This window comes from Lygodium microphyllum, chromosome 15 (assembly GCF_053477565.2).
Source record: "Lygodium microphyllum isolate KBCC chromosome 15, Lygodium_microphyllum_v1.1.10, whole genome shotgun sequence".
In the NCBI taxonomy this organism is placed as follows: Eukaryota; Viridiplantae; Streptophyta; class Polypodiopsida; order Schizaeales; family Lygodiaceae; genus Lygodium; species Lygodium microphyllum.
The window spans coordinates 2,364,029-2,379,828 of NC_141149.1; positions in this window are offsets into that span (position 1 = coordinate 2,364,029).

Genomic DNA, 15,800 nt, shown 5'->3' on the forward strand with positions numbered 1-15,800 from the left:
GCTGAATCAGAGTCAAAACACTGTCAGAACAGCTTGTAACTAAGGCACACAATGCATCTGCATTCCTTCGTTTCCAAGCTCGTAGAAGATCTGCATTCGGAGGAATCATCACACTAGGATTTGATGGGTCGGGGGTAGGCTGTGGTTCTGCGTCAGTCCCCAGCACAGTCTCCAGAAGCTCATAAGAATCAAGGATAGTTGTAATTTTGAACTTCCACAAGGTGTAGTTTGTACCATCTAACTTGCCTTCGCTGAAGGTTGGTGGACGAATCCTCAGTGTTTGAATAGCCGGTACAGCAGCACCACCTCCTGCACCGCTTCCTGATGCGCCAGAACTGCTTCCCGGAGTCGACATCGTTTCTCTTTGCTGTTGAAGCCTTTGCCTCTTGCACGCTCTCCGATCTCTAGAGCCCCCTGGGCTCTGATACCATGTAAAATATTACACGGCGCAGCGAACAGAATCTGAGAAAGAGATAGAGAGTACACAACAGATAAGAGGAGAATCAGTAAAATTCTTTAACTCCAAACAACTGATACAAAGATGGCTCTGTCCACCCGTGCGCTTCCAATGAATGAAGCTTAGATGGCGATCTAGACAGAAGATAGGTGAAGAGCTTAAGGCTAGCTGGAACAACAACTCTGACTGGGTGAAAGATGAGTGTAAGGTGGCTGCGAAGGGGTTTAGCTTTTATAGCCCGCGAAGGTCGTTAGGTCGGCCTGCTGACCGACCTACCATATGAGCCTCCACTAGTCGGCCAGGGAATATTCCAGGGAATATTCCCTTTACCATCGGGCCGGGGGCGCTGCCCCCGGACCCCCGCCAGGGGGGCCGCTGGCCCCCCTGGGACCCCCCAGCCAGGGGCCGCTTCCGCGGCCCCCGGACCCCACAATAGGGGCCCCTTTTAACTCCCTTACCACGCAACTCAATGCAATGTGCCTCGAGTTGCTACCAGCATAACCACTCCGTCTAACCCAAAGATTAGACCCACAACAGTCACCTTTTTGCCATCCGGTCACATAGACCTCATCTGATATACAAGTCAGGACTCAACCAATGTCCGGGCTCACATTTGGCTTCTCCTCATAATGGGGGCCTTACAACTTTGAGCACCATGGATCATTGGTAGCACCTAATGAGGGTGGGGCATTGATCATATCTAACAGCTGCTGCTGCCTGATTGGTCGCTTCATCATCCATCCTACCCTGCTATCTCTTCCGTCACCCTATTGCCCATGTAAGATCTCCTGTAGTCCACTCAGGATGACTACAAGTAACCGTCGAGCATAATCATGGGAGTTCATCAGTACCAGTGCAGCAAATGTCATTCTATGAGCATTGTAACTATCTTGCATGCTTGATGTTCCATGACAGGCCAATCATATAAGTTTCAGTGAACCAGCAGATCCAAAGCCAATCCAGGGCAAAACTCAGGCCTCAGCATGGATACCTCCGGTTCTCTTTAAAGAATTTCAAGGATGGACAGAGAGGGAAGCAAGGGCTTCGCTTTGGGACATCTATCATCAAGCAAATTCTGAGGAGTTTCACACAGCCAGAGATTTGCTGTTGATGAGCCATTTGCAGGATAGCGTCCAGCACATGGACATCTCCACTCAAATACTATTTAACCGAGCCATGGCTCAATTAGGTCTCTGAGCATTTAGAGCCTCAGTTTTTACAGAGGTTCACGGTTGCCTGTCTGAACTGTATGCTGGAGGAAGAGTTAAAGAGCTGCTTGCACAGGGAGTTTCACAGAGTCGTTTTCATGAAAAGACCCGAACAGGAATAGACTTCGAGTTTTATTAGATGATCGTCTGCTGTTGAGCACCTACACTCAGCATTCCAGACCAATCGGAAGCTGCGGATTTGACCTCTGCTGATGTTATTCCGTCTATAAAGTGGCTGATCTTGTGTTCTCTTCTTCTTCAAGATCTCTTCATCTTCAAGACAGCACTTCAACTACTTTGACTGGTATAAATACTGTTGTATGGTGATTGATGAACAACTTGGGAACTATAGAAGTGAGCCATGCAATCAAGTATCATCAGCCACATACCATTTTGCGAGCTCTGCTTAGCTGTACCTCTGTAGACTTTCCTGAAACTGGTTTACTTACCCCAGAACTGTGCTGTGTATGGAGGGAATCTTACCTTCTAGGCCTGAACCTGAAATGACAGAGTTGGAACTTGATGAGTGTGTAGACGTAATTTTGCAAGATGTCAATAGGAGATAAGGAAGAAGCATCAGGATGCCCACGGAACTTCATTGTAATGGCATTGAAAAGATTTCTGAAAATTTGTTCATAGGGATTACTGCCCAGTCCAGCTGAACTCTTGAAGTCTCCTTAAGTCTACGAACCAAAGTCTTAACTGTCTTCAAAATTTTGAATATGAACTTCTTGTAGCTTATTTGACAAACAATATAATGAACTTGGCATCAAATATTGTGTTATCGAGATCTTCTTGGTAGTCTTTATTTCTTGCTGTACCTTGAACCCTGTGTTCTGCAGCTCTTGCATGATCTCTTTGACACCGCATCCTAGCCTCCAATTACTCTCATGAGGTTTTTTTGAGAATCTACTTAAAACACTAATAGCAATACTAATATCTGGTCTAGTATTACACAAGTAGATCAATCCTCTTGTACCTCCCAATGTCTGTCAGTACTAATGTATCCTCAACGGATAACTTTGCATTCACCTCAATAAGTGTAGCTATCTCCTTGCACTCGGTCATACCAAATTCCTTCAAGATCTCCCATGCATACTTCTTTTGAGAGATGAAGATCTTTCCTGGCTCTTGCTAGATTTCAATTCCCAAACAATAGTGCAGCAAGCCCAAGTCTATCATTTCAAACTCAAAACTCAAAGCCTTTCAAGTTTGGTTGATCATATCTTCATAGTCACCTCTAATAAGAAGATTTTCCACATATAGGACAATCACTACAGACTTTTCACCATCCTTGTAAACATACAAGTTAGCATCTGAGGCACATCTTTTGAATTTTAAGCTAAAAAAAAACTTATCTACCCGCTGGTACCATGCTTTGGGGGCTTGTTTCAACCCATACAATGCCTTCTTCATCTTACACAATTTGTTCTTATAATGGGGGGCCTCAAACCCTGGTGGTTGAGCCATGTACGCCTCCTCCTTGAGGTCACCATTGAAGAATGCTGACTTAACATCCATTTGGTAAACTGGCCACTGCTTGTGGGTGGCCATTGTAAGTACTGTGCCAATAGTGGTCATTCTGGTAGTTGGAGCAAATGACACTTGAAAATCAGACCTTTCATTCTGTGAAAATACTTATGCAACCAGTCTAGCTTTATACTTTTTTAAGGTACTATCAGTCTTGTACTTTACCTTCCAGAGCCACTTGGTGTCAATAACCTTCCGCTTTGCTGGCCGATCCACTAGCTCCCAAGTGTCATTCTTCATTATGCTGTCATACTCAGCTTGCATAGCTGCCTTCCATACTGGATCTGCAAGTTCTAAGTCAGTTGGCTCCTTTATTTCTCTCATAATATTAGCCATCAAGGCCATATTGACTATGTGAGGAGAAGCCCTTTTTTGCTTTTCTATTCTCTGAGACCTCCTTGGTCCGCCTACCTTGTCCTCAACAGATGTGGGCATAGGATTATTGTGGTCATAAAGCTACTTCACCCAATGTGGCAATGGCTTTTTCGGTGGGGTGATGTCAGGTTGGTGAACTTTTTCCTCATCATCTGAAGATGATGCTTCCTCCTCCTTGAGGATAGGGACAACTCTTGGGACAGGTTCATAGTGGACTATTTCTTTGCTTGATGATAAAGTGGAAGAACTTGCCTTCTCCTCCTCCACTGTATGTAGCTACTTTTTGAACACCACATCATGGCTCGGGATGATATTCTTTGCCTCTTGGTCATATAATTTATAAGCCTTCTGCTCATCACTATAACCCAAGAAGATACATTTTATACTTTTTGGTTGTAACTTGTTTCTCTTCTCATCTGGAATATGTGCATAACATTCACATCCAAAAATTCTGAAGTGTGAGACAGATGGTTTCTTACCACTGTAAGCTTCATGAGGTTCTTTTCCCTTGAGAGCCTTTGTATAGCTCCGATTTAAAATGTAGACTACAGTATTAATAGCTTCAGCCCCAAAATGGTTAGGCAATCCCTTGCCCTTTAGCATGCATCTTGCCATCTCCACAATGGTGCAATTCTTGCATTCCACAACATCGTTCTGTTGAGGTGTGTGAGGTGTCGTCAATTGACAATTGATCCTTTTGCTCTTGCAAAAGTCTTCAAACTCCTTTGAGTTGAACTCACCACCACCATCTGTTCTAAATTTCTTCACACTTTTCCTTGTTCCATTCTCAACAAGTGTTAGCCATTCCTTAAATTTACCAAAAGCTTGAGCCTTATCACGAATGAAGTACACCCACATCTTCCTATTGTAGTCATTGACAATCAACATAAAATAAGAAGATCCACCTAAGGCTCGTGTAGGCATCTTTCCGCACAAGTCAGCATGCACCAACTCTAGAGAAGCTTGTGCTCTATTCTTGCTTTCTTGTGGAAATGCCTTTCTCTGTGGCTTGCCCATCATACAAGCTTCACATGGTTCCTTCAATTCAGTCATTGCATGTAGGTGAGCAACCATACGTTGCTTGTGCATCTCCTTCAACACTGCACATCCAATGTGTCCAAACCTTTCATACCAAAGCTTACTTGTGCCCACTCCAACCGTGGTTGTGAGAGCACTTAGCTCATATAGGTTGTTCCTTCTTTCTCCTTTGCCAACAACTTTGCCATCACTGTCAAGAATTTTTGCACGTGTCTTCTTGAACCTCACTTCATGACCAAGATCAGTTATGGTAGCAAACTGATAATAGATTTCTCCTAATTTCGGGAACATACAACACATTTGAAAGCTTTTTGACATCACCATTTGCAACAACAAATGAAATAGTACCTGTGCCTGCAACAGGGCATTTTGCTTCATTTCCAACCATCATAGTAATCGATTCTTATAGAGGCTGCATAGAACTATATAGACCTTTCTTGTTGGTCATGTGATGGGAGGCCCCACTATCCAACACCCATGAGACAATGGTACCTTCTTCTTGCGCTGAGGATCACACCTCTTCAATGGTCGCCATGAATAACTCCAATTCTGCTTCAGCCATATTGGCTATCTCTTTCCCTTTACTTTTAAGGGTACCATTCTTTTCATGTGCCTTCTTGACACGATGACATGCAATCTGCGATTGCATGTCCTTTGTTCTTGTAGTAGAAGCACTCTCCTTGAAACTTCTTCTTATTGTCCTTTTTATTTTTGTCACCATCATTTTTGGTAGAGGAACCACCTTTGCCTTTTGCATTCGTAGAGAATGCAACATCTCCATTATTGCTTCCGTCTCGGGCTTTCAGCCTCAACTCCTCCTCCAACAATAATGCACAAAACTCCTGAAAACTTAAAGCTTGAGGTCTCACCTGAGTATTAAGGGAAATTACTAGTCCATCATACTTTTGTGGACAAATCGAAAGACACCTTCGAGCTAGCTCCTTGCTAGTCTTTTGTATCCCATCACTAGCCATCTGGTCGCGCAGATTCCTAATCCGAGTGATGAATGCTTCAATTGTCTCTCCTTCAGCAAACTTCTCCGCTGCTAGTTGATTCTCCAAGTTTTGAATCCTTGTTTGGTTTCGCGTTTCATACTGAGTGCTCAGTACATTCCAAGCCTCTGATGCTTTGGTTGTATGCTGAATCAAAGCTAGAACACTATGAGAACAGCTTGTAACTAAGGCACACAATGCATATGCATTCCTTCGTTTCCAAGCTCGTAGAAGATCTAAATTCGAAGGAATCATCACACTAGGATTTGATGGGTCAAGGGTAGGCTATGTTTCTATGTCAATCCCTAGCATAATCTCCAAAAGCTCATAAGAATCAAGAATAGTTGTAATTTTGAACTTCCACAAGGTACAATTTGTACCATCTAACTTGCCTTCGTTGAAGGTTAGTGAACGAATCCTCAGTGTTTGAATAGATGGTACAGCAACACCACCTTTTGCATCTTCCTGATGTGCTAGAACCGCTTCCGAAAGATGACATTGTTCCTCTTTGCTATTGAAGCCTTTGCCTCTTGCACAATCTTCGATCCCTAGAGCTCCCTCGGCTTTGATACCATGTAAAAATTACACGACGCAGTGAATAGAATCTGAGAAAGAGATATAGATAGAGAGTACACAATAAATAAGAGGAGAATTAGAAAATTTCTTTAGCTCCAAACAACTGATACAAAGATGGCTCTGTCCACCCGTGCGCTTCCACAGTGAAGCTTAGATGGCAATCTAGACAGAAGATAGGTGAAGAGCTTAAGGCTAGCTGGAACAACTCTGACTAGGTGAAAGATAGATGGTCGATGGCTGTGAAGGGGTTTAGCTTTTATAGCCCGCTGTCGTATTGCTGCGCATTCGAGGTGTGAAAACCACCCAAAAGCCATGTGTGTGATTTGATACTTTGTACATACTTAGTTGTTATGTTTGCTCTTTTATTCTATGCTGAAGACGGAGAAGAATAAGGAGTTTTGGTAGACTTTGCGAGAGATCCAGTATGTACCACTTTGCGAGAGAGAAGGTACTTGTAGGACAAAACACATTGAGGTGCACTACCACTTTGCAATCTCATGGCTACACTTATTTCAAGATATGTTGATTATGGGCTTCGTAAGGATGTTTCTAACATCTACAACTGGTTGTTCTATGTGTGAATGGCTTCTGAATCTGAATGGAGAGAGTGTTGTGGAGTGTGATTAAGCTTCTTTCATGCTCACAGTGACCTTTATTATAGGAGGGAACATTTTGATCTTACGCTTGAGTAGCATATCTTGAAAGTTGGAGAGGGTAATGAAATGTAATGTGTTAGTGGGTTTATGGGTCTGGATGTTTCTTCAAGGCCTCTATGGATTTTTGGAGATGTTTTCATGGGCCTTTTTGGGAGGTTTTGAAATGCTTTTATGCAATACACTCCAGATAATTGCACATTCTCTTGCATCTTGAAAAGTGGCAGCCAACTAAGAGCAGAAGACCAGGGCAAAGAAATGCATGTAGAAGTTGTCTCCTGTACAACAGAAGCAGAACAAGCATGCTGAGTTTTCGAGAATTGTGTCTAACTTTTTGCAAATGTTGATCTGTGAAGATATGTTTACTATGACAAAGACTTGATACCTATGTTGAGAATGCTCAGATGTTCGGGTCATGTGACATTTTTGGTTACAAACAGTCTGTAGGATTACACGCATGGGGTAATGAACTTTCTTTGTGGCAAGTGTCGTGGGCACAATCTGTTTTTTTTGGATATACCAGTTCAGGAAGCTTTTGGAGCGGCTGCTTGATTAGGCGGAAGGCGAATTTAGGAGACGACTGCTATTTGGGGGAAAAAAGGCAGCAAAGGATTCGGACAGCAAATGCGCTGAAAGGGAACAGGGGAGTATTACGCTGAAAATGGGGGGAAATAAGAAGGGGATACACATGGTGTTCTGAGAAGGGATGAAGAAGCTTTCTCTGGGAGAAAAAGAGGATTTTTTTTTTTTTGTGGTCAGACAGGAACTTGAATAGGATTGGGCTTTTACTCGAGAAGAAGAAGAAGGTTCGATTAAAGGTTTCGTCGTCATCTGCATTGCGGCTGAGACTTCGATGAACAGAATGATTTGACTGGAAGGAGGGAGGATCGATTAAGGGTAGCCGGAAGAATTTAGAAGAAGAACAAACTGGAGTGGCCATGATTCGAATCCCTGAGGCGAAGAGAGATACTGAACTCTGTGACTGAATCGAGGAGAGTCAGAAGGCGAAAGGAGAAAAGGGTCGCTTTTGAAGAGAAATCGGGAAAGGAAGGAATCTATCAGGGAACCGACAGAAGAAAAGAAAGGGAATGCATCAACGTAGAAGAGGGAGGGCTGTCGAGTCTTCGTTCTCGTTTTGGCATACCAGTTATGGTGTCTTGGACGTTTGCTCTACTCGAGACGAAAACAATCCTCAGAGGCGATTGTATTTTTCGAATTACAATCCGATTTCCCCCTAATCAGATGTTTCAGACTAAGCTTTCGGAATGTCTCCATGCGAGTAATCCAAGAATTAGGCACTCGATGTGAAAACTGATAATAGTTCTGTGAAGCAGGTCAATTCGCTCTCGTAACCCCAAAACTGGTCATGGGACCACTCAACGTGATGCGTAAGGAGGCTGCAACAATCATGGCAGAGGCCATACTAATCCAATCAGGTGTTCCAATTGCAGTCGCTGTTGTCTCAAGGACAAGGCTGTGAGGTGGTTCCTTGTCAGGAATATTGTAGAGCAAGCTGCTGTTCGGGATGTTTAGGAAGCTTGTGTTTACGATGGGTATACTCTGTCCAAACTGTATGCCAAAATGCAGTATTGTATCTCGTGTACTATCCACTCCCATGTTGTTCGAGTACGAACTCGCACTGCTCGCAGGATTAGAGAGCCTCCACAGCACTTCAGGCGAAAGGAAGATATGCAAAGCCAAAACCCTCGTATGAATGTTCCTGCTGTCAGGATTGAATGACGAGTGCCATCTTAAATTTTATAAGACTTGGATGCCAATGCTCTATGTCTGCTGTCATATGGAGGCATAATCCTGTTTGTGGGAAGATTCTTTTTCCTTGTCGGATTGAACAGAGACCCTGGTGTACAGAATTCAGATGTGCAGAATTCAAAATATGAGCTTTCAAAAGTATATTAGGCAGAGGAAAGAAGGGATTTCAGAAATCCATTGAGGTCATCTTTGTAAATTTCTCCATCGATTAAAGATCGATAACCCAATACCTGTTTGGATTGATGATGAAATATGAACCATGAATCTTTTATAAAATTCTGGAGTTCATATAGAAAACTTGAAGACAATTTGATTACAGAATTGGAATGCTACCCTATCTGAATAAGATTGTTATTTCTCTTTAAAATATCAAGAGTCCAATCTTCTGTATACAAATTATCTTGGTGTTTCTTATACAGTACCAACCAGCAAAATTCTTTTCGAAATAACCAGAAAGGACGTGAAGAACTTCAATTTTTGAATAACCAGTTGGTTATTATATCAGAATTGATTCCATTGTGAAAACTGAAGCTGTTGATGTTGAATAAGGTTGTAATGTCACGCTTGATTGACCTTTTATCCTGAAATTTAACAAGGACTTCTGAAGTTGCGACATTGCTTTCGAAACCCTTTGACACCGCGAAGACAATTATGTCGGCGTGACAAACCTACCATATGAGCCTCCACTAGTTGGCTGGGAATATTCGCTTTACCCCCCAGCCAGGGGCCGCTTTCACGGCCCCCAGACCCCAAAATAGGGGCCCCTTTTAACTCCCTTACCCTACAACTCGATGCAATGTGCCTCAAGTTGCTACCAGCTTAGCTACTTTGTCCAACCCAAAGATTAGACTCACAATGGTCACCTTTTTGCCATCTAGTCACATAGACCTCATCTGATATATAAGTCAGGACTCAACCAATGTTCGGGCTCACATTTGGCTTCTCCTCATAATGGGGGCCTTACAACTTTGAGCACCATGGATCATTGGTGACACCTTATGAGGGTGGGGCATTGAGCATATCTAACATAGCATTCATCATATGCGCCACTGAATTGGTTGCTCCCTGTGGAAGTGTACATATCCTAACCAATCCAAGTGGTGTCTTCATGGTAGTGATATCCCAGCTTTCCAATGAAAGCTGGAATAGCATTCATCATATGCGCCATTGAATTGGTTGCTCCCTGTGGAAGTGTACATATCCTAACCAATCCAAGTGGTGTCTTCATGGTAGTGATATCCCAGCTTTCCAATGCAAGATGGAATAGATCATATCTTGAATATAAATCTCCTATAGAGTAAATTGCCTTGCTTGCAAATGCTTCTGTAAATTCATCCATTATCGGGCCTGATCCAACATTCCTTATGGTGACCTTATTAATTGGTTGTAAATCCTATATAAACCTCAAAGAACCATTTTTCTTTGGAACAATAAACCATTGATTCAAATATGGAGCTGAAGAGGGCTCCAAAATCTACATCCTAATCTTCTCATTCAAAAGCTCTAGTAGCTTAGGCAAATATGCCCGAGGCACTGGAATAGGCTTTAAATTCCATAGCACATCAGGTACTATAAAGATCACCATAGGCAACTATGGTCAGATCAACACATCCAATTTCATCTGGCTAAAACAAAAAGGCTTTCCCATGCCTTGCCAACATATGCAAGAAAAATCTCTTTCTGCAAGCAGAAAAGAAAGCTTGTATCACCAATTTTTAGATGTTATAAAGTTTCAGCTGTAAATTTATGTCCTACTCCAAGTCAATTTGAAAAATGTTAGTTTGAAAACCGCATTGCAATGGCCGAACTAGGAGCCAGATTATGACAATCTCAGCAGAGCGATTGGCCAAATGGCGGTCTCAAAGAGACCCAATCTATGTGGCACCAAGTTCCTTTCGAGTGCTGACTGTCGTTTAGGGTATAGACTTAGCTGGAACTAGCCAAGAGAACTCTCTGGCTGATAAGGTTCTTGTCAAGAGTCACGTGATGGGGGGATGTGCTTGAGCTACTACGCCAAACACACATTGTATACACAAGAGGAAGCTCACTCAAGAACACAAGAAAAGAGATGGAGGCCAAAACATTTTCTTGCTAGTTTCTTCTTCTTCTTCCACACATTATACAATGTACACAAAGTATAGATAAGATACAACATAAAGGAAAGTGACCTTTTAAGTCAAACAATACATAATCGACTGCATTACTCGACTCGAGTTATATCTTTGCCAGCTATAGGTAGGTATAACAAACTAAATATAATAAGTGATAAGTCAGTCGCCATGTGAGTATATCATAATGACCACCAACGTGCTAAGTGTAGATGTGCGAACTCATCTAGCTAGGTGGTCCAGCATCAATGTCCGCACGTGTTGAGCTTGCCATCTCAACACTCCCCCTCAAGCTCAATTCTATCTTTGCAACTCCAAGTAAGCTTCGAAACTTTCAAAGCTTCTTTGCACCCAATGCCTTTGTGAAAATGTCAGCTATCTGATCCTGTGTGCTGACATATACTAAGTCAATCTCTCCTACAAGTACCTTCTCTCTCGCAAAGTGGTAGTGTACCTCAATGTGTTTTGTCCTAGCATGGAACACTAGATTCCTAGCTAGCTGTATGCTGCTCATGTTGTCACAATGAAGGACAACTAGACCATCTCCCTGCACGTCCAAATCACCTAATAACTTTTGCAGCCATACCACCTCACATGCTGCCATAGCAGTACCTCTATACTCAGCCTCTGTACTTGATAAAGCAACTGTAGGTTGCTTTTTATTGCTCCATGTAACTACTACACTACCAAGGGAAAATATGAATCCACTTGTAGATCTTCTCTTTGATATGCTACCAGCCCAATCTGCATCTATGTATCCAAAGACCTATAGGTCCTTACCTGCCTCATTAAAAAGTCCATAATGTAAAGTGGACTTCGCATATCTCAATATATGTCTAAATGCATCCAAATGAGTCTTTCTAGGCATCTGCATAAATTGACTGACAAGGCCAACAACATAGTTCAAGTCTGTCCTTGTGATAATCATGTAAATCAAACTTCCTACTATCCTCCTGAACATAGTAGGGTCTTCTATCTCATCCCTAATGTCAGCACTCAACTTCAAATTTTACTCCAATGGTACTAAAAGAGGCTTACATGCTGTCATACCATACTTGGATAACATATCCAAGCCATACTGCCTTTGGGACAGCCATATACCATCATCACATCTGATCACCTCAATAACAAGAAAGTATCTCAGCTCACCCAAATCTTTCATCTCAAACTTCTTGTTCAAGAAGTCCTTAACTTCAGCAATCCCAGTGTCACTGTCACCTGTAATAATCAAGTCATCCACATAAATGACTATGATGACAAAATCTGCATCTCCCTTTCTCACATAAAGTGAGTGATCAACATCAAAAATACAAAATCCAATATTGACAAGATACTCTACAATCTTGTCAAACCATGCTCTAGGTGCTTGCTTCAGCCCATAGAGCACCTTCTTTAACCTGCACACATATGTGGGATGCTCTAAATCCTCATAACCTGTTGGCTGCTCGATATACACTTCTTCTTGCAATTCACCATGCAAGAAGGCATTCTTAACATCCATTTGCTGCAATCTCCAACCTTTGGTTGCTACCAAGGCAATCACACATCTAACAGTTGTTATGCTAGCAACTAGACTGAATGTCTCTTCATAATCTATGCCATATGTTTGAGCATAGCCTTTTGCAACCAGCCTAGCCTTATACCTGCTAACTGAACCATTTGCATTATTCTTGACTTTGTAAACCCACTTACAGCCAATAGCTTTCTTACCCTTAGGTAAGGGTACCAAATCCCAAGTCTTATTGGCTTCTAATGCAGCCATCTCCTTATCCATTGCTGCATCCCAATGAGCATGACCAACAACATCGTCAAAACAACTAGGCTCAACATCCTCAACTAGTTCACCATATAAGCATAATGGTGAGTTGCATAACCTTCAAAACCAAATCTTTTAACCGGGTATCTGACCCTGCTAGATCTGCATACCACTGGATCACTCAATGGAGCCTTTACATTAATATGAGCTCTCTGTACACCTAGTATCCTGTCTGAAGGAATGCCAAGCTCATCATCCAAGCTCTCCGAACAACTAGAATCTCCATCAAATCCCAAATGACTAGTAGATGCATCATTACCATCCATCAGTTTCTTCTTTCCTTTGTCCTTCCTTGCAACACTTATAGATCCACCTGAATATGTGGGGCTACTCCTTAGTCTCCCAGACCAAGGGCTCATTGTAGGTGTAGTACCAGATGATGTTTCTGGTCCACTAAGGCTCTGTAATTCTTGTTTATATTTCTTCACATAGATGTCATGATCATTATCATCATGCAAAACATCACCAGCAGGTGTATACCAACTTTCCATCTCATCAAATATAACATCCCTACTCACTCTGAACTCACCTGTTATAACAACGATACCCTTTCTTCTCTAAAGAGTATCCAATAAAAACACATTTTTCTGCCTTTGGATCAAGCTTCTTCCGTAGCTCATCTGGCATATGAATGTATGCAACAGAGCCAAATACCTTCAAGTATGATACATTACGCTTCTTGCCAGTAAAGCATTCTTCAGGAGTCATCCCATGAACTGCAGTTGTGGGAGTTCTGTTCATAATGTAGACAGCAGTATGGTTAGCCTCAGACAAAAAATGTTTGGGCATATTCTTTTCAGCCACTTAATGCCCGTGCAACTTCTGCAATATGCATGTTTTGTCTTTCTACAACACCATTTTGCTATGTGGTATACCTGCAAGTAAATCGCCTCTTTATCCCATGAGTCCTCAAGAAGCCACTAAACTCTTTAGAGAGGTACTCTTACCTCTCCATTTGATCTCAAGGACTTCATTCATCTTGCATGCCCAAAACACCGTGATGAGTCAAAGGCCAAAAATCCTAGGTATCCCAAGATCCATGCTCAACTTATGTATGTTAAGAAGGGTATGTCAAGCCAAGGAAATGTTCCCATTTGTATCTATCTTAAACTCACTGAACAAAGGGATTACATCAAGAAGACTAGAGGACAAGAAAAAGCATCCACAAAGAGAATGAAGAACAAAAACATGAAGACAAAGAATTTCCCTTAGTGGATCTAGAAAAACTCTTACCAAGTTGTAAAGTTTCAAGCCTTAACTTGACTGGGCTGCCAAAGAGCTAGCTCAAACCAAGATAATGCTAATTCTAGATCCTCAAAGAAGGCCACGACACCTAGTGAACGGCCTTTTGTAACCCATCCACCAAGCGATGCTCTAGTCCACTATGTGTTGAATGATGATGAAGCATATGTGAACCCTTACATCTCTCATATGATGAAGAGGGCATTCCTATTCTCATGGGCTATCGACCAATGCCGGTGATGGCATTAGGTAGAGGTAGGGGTAGATGCCTAGGAGGGCATACCCAAGAGTCGATTATATATTTGACTTGTGGTAAGAAAGTGCACATTTCTTTATGCTACCCCAAGAGGGAGCAAGCCAATCGGGAGAAGGCTGATCTTCGATGCCTAGAGTGTGGAATCACTCATCTATTTGCAGATTTTCCTAGACGAAAACCACCCTCTATTTTTGTGATCATGCCAATAGTACCATTGGAGTTTTTCATATTTAAAACACTTGACAGAGAGGCTACGTTTATCGTATTGCATGTTATGAACCAAGCATAGATGAAGCAGGTTAGCATATCACTGCCAAGGTGGGCCTAGTAACCTAGATGTAGCCTCAATCGGAAAAACAAGCCACAGGTGAAGGAGGAAGGAAACCAAAGTGAAGGTCACACTTACAATGAAGAGCGCCACGATGCTAATCATAGGGAAAAATATCACAGACATAGAAGTAGAAACATCCACTTTGAAGACTATGGAAAAGGGGAGTGTCAAAGTTGGGGAGTGTCAAGGTTGGGGAGTGTTGAGATGGCAAGCTCAACACGTGCAAACATTGATGATGGACAGCCTGGCTAGATGGATCCGCGCGTCTACACTTAGCATGTTGGTGGTCATTATGATACTCACATGTCTACTGACTGATCACTTATTATATTTAGTTTGTTACACCTACCTAGAGCTGGCAAAGATATAGCGCCAATTGATTAGTGTAGTCAGTTATGCACTGTTTGACTTAATAGGCCACTTTCCTTTATGTTGTATCTTATCTATACTTTGTAGCCAATATGCCATCACAAGCATCATTCACATTCTCACAACAAAACCTGTTTGCAAAAGAAAGTACTTCAAGAAGTCCATCAGGCTTCAAAGGGGGCAAGGATCATGTCTTAGTAAACTCATCCACGGCTCTCATTGCTTCTACAGATACATTATTACGAGAAAAATCTGTTTGCTTCATTCTCGACTCTGTGAAGCACCCATTGAGCATGGTATCAAAGGGAACTAAAAGAGGGGCAATCCTTATCGGCCACAAAGAACTTCTTCACTGCCTATTGAGAAGGTAATTATTTCATCTAAAGTGCCAACAAAGGAGCAAACTTCAGCATCACTGTCATTCCTGCTATATTTGGATTTATTCCCATCATTCCCTTGCATCCTCTCAATGATGAGTTCCCAAGGAGGCAGAAGATCATTGTGAGCAGCTCCTGTCTCAGAGGGTGCCCTAGATTCCCTTGTTAGGCTGGTGGAGGCAGGAAGCTCCCTTGTAAAGGAGAAACCTGTTGTGAAACTGAATCTCCATATGCATCCATAGAAGTTTTGTGGAATCGTTTCTTTTGGAAGTCTGTGTTGCTTCTTTTGAGATAAGGTTTTAGTCAATGTGAGAAGCTTGTATCAACATAGATTTTTGATAGACCTTCAAACTTAAGCGAGTCCTCATTTGTGCCAACATGCACGCTAAAATAAAGCTCAATGTAATGATAGTTAGCCCCTCTTCAAGACTCTTTTTGGATATTAACACTTGCTTTTGTGCTCTTTAAGTAACTGGAAATGTCTGAAGAACATGGGATCATTTGCTATGCATTTACTAGTTATATTGATCACACTTCAAATATATAGTCTAGATGATAGCATTGCAGATATAGATGTTGAGATTGCAAGGAAGCGAATGGTTTTGTTACTTGCTACGATTAAGGGACAGTTGCAGTCTACAAGGCCTCTTTGTGGTCCAATTTCAGGACATACAATGTCTTGGTCGTCCTAAGGAATAACTT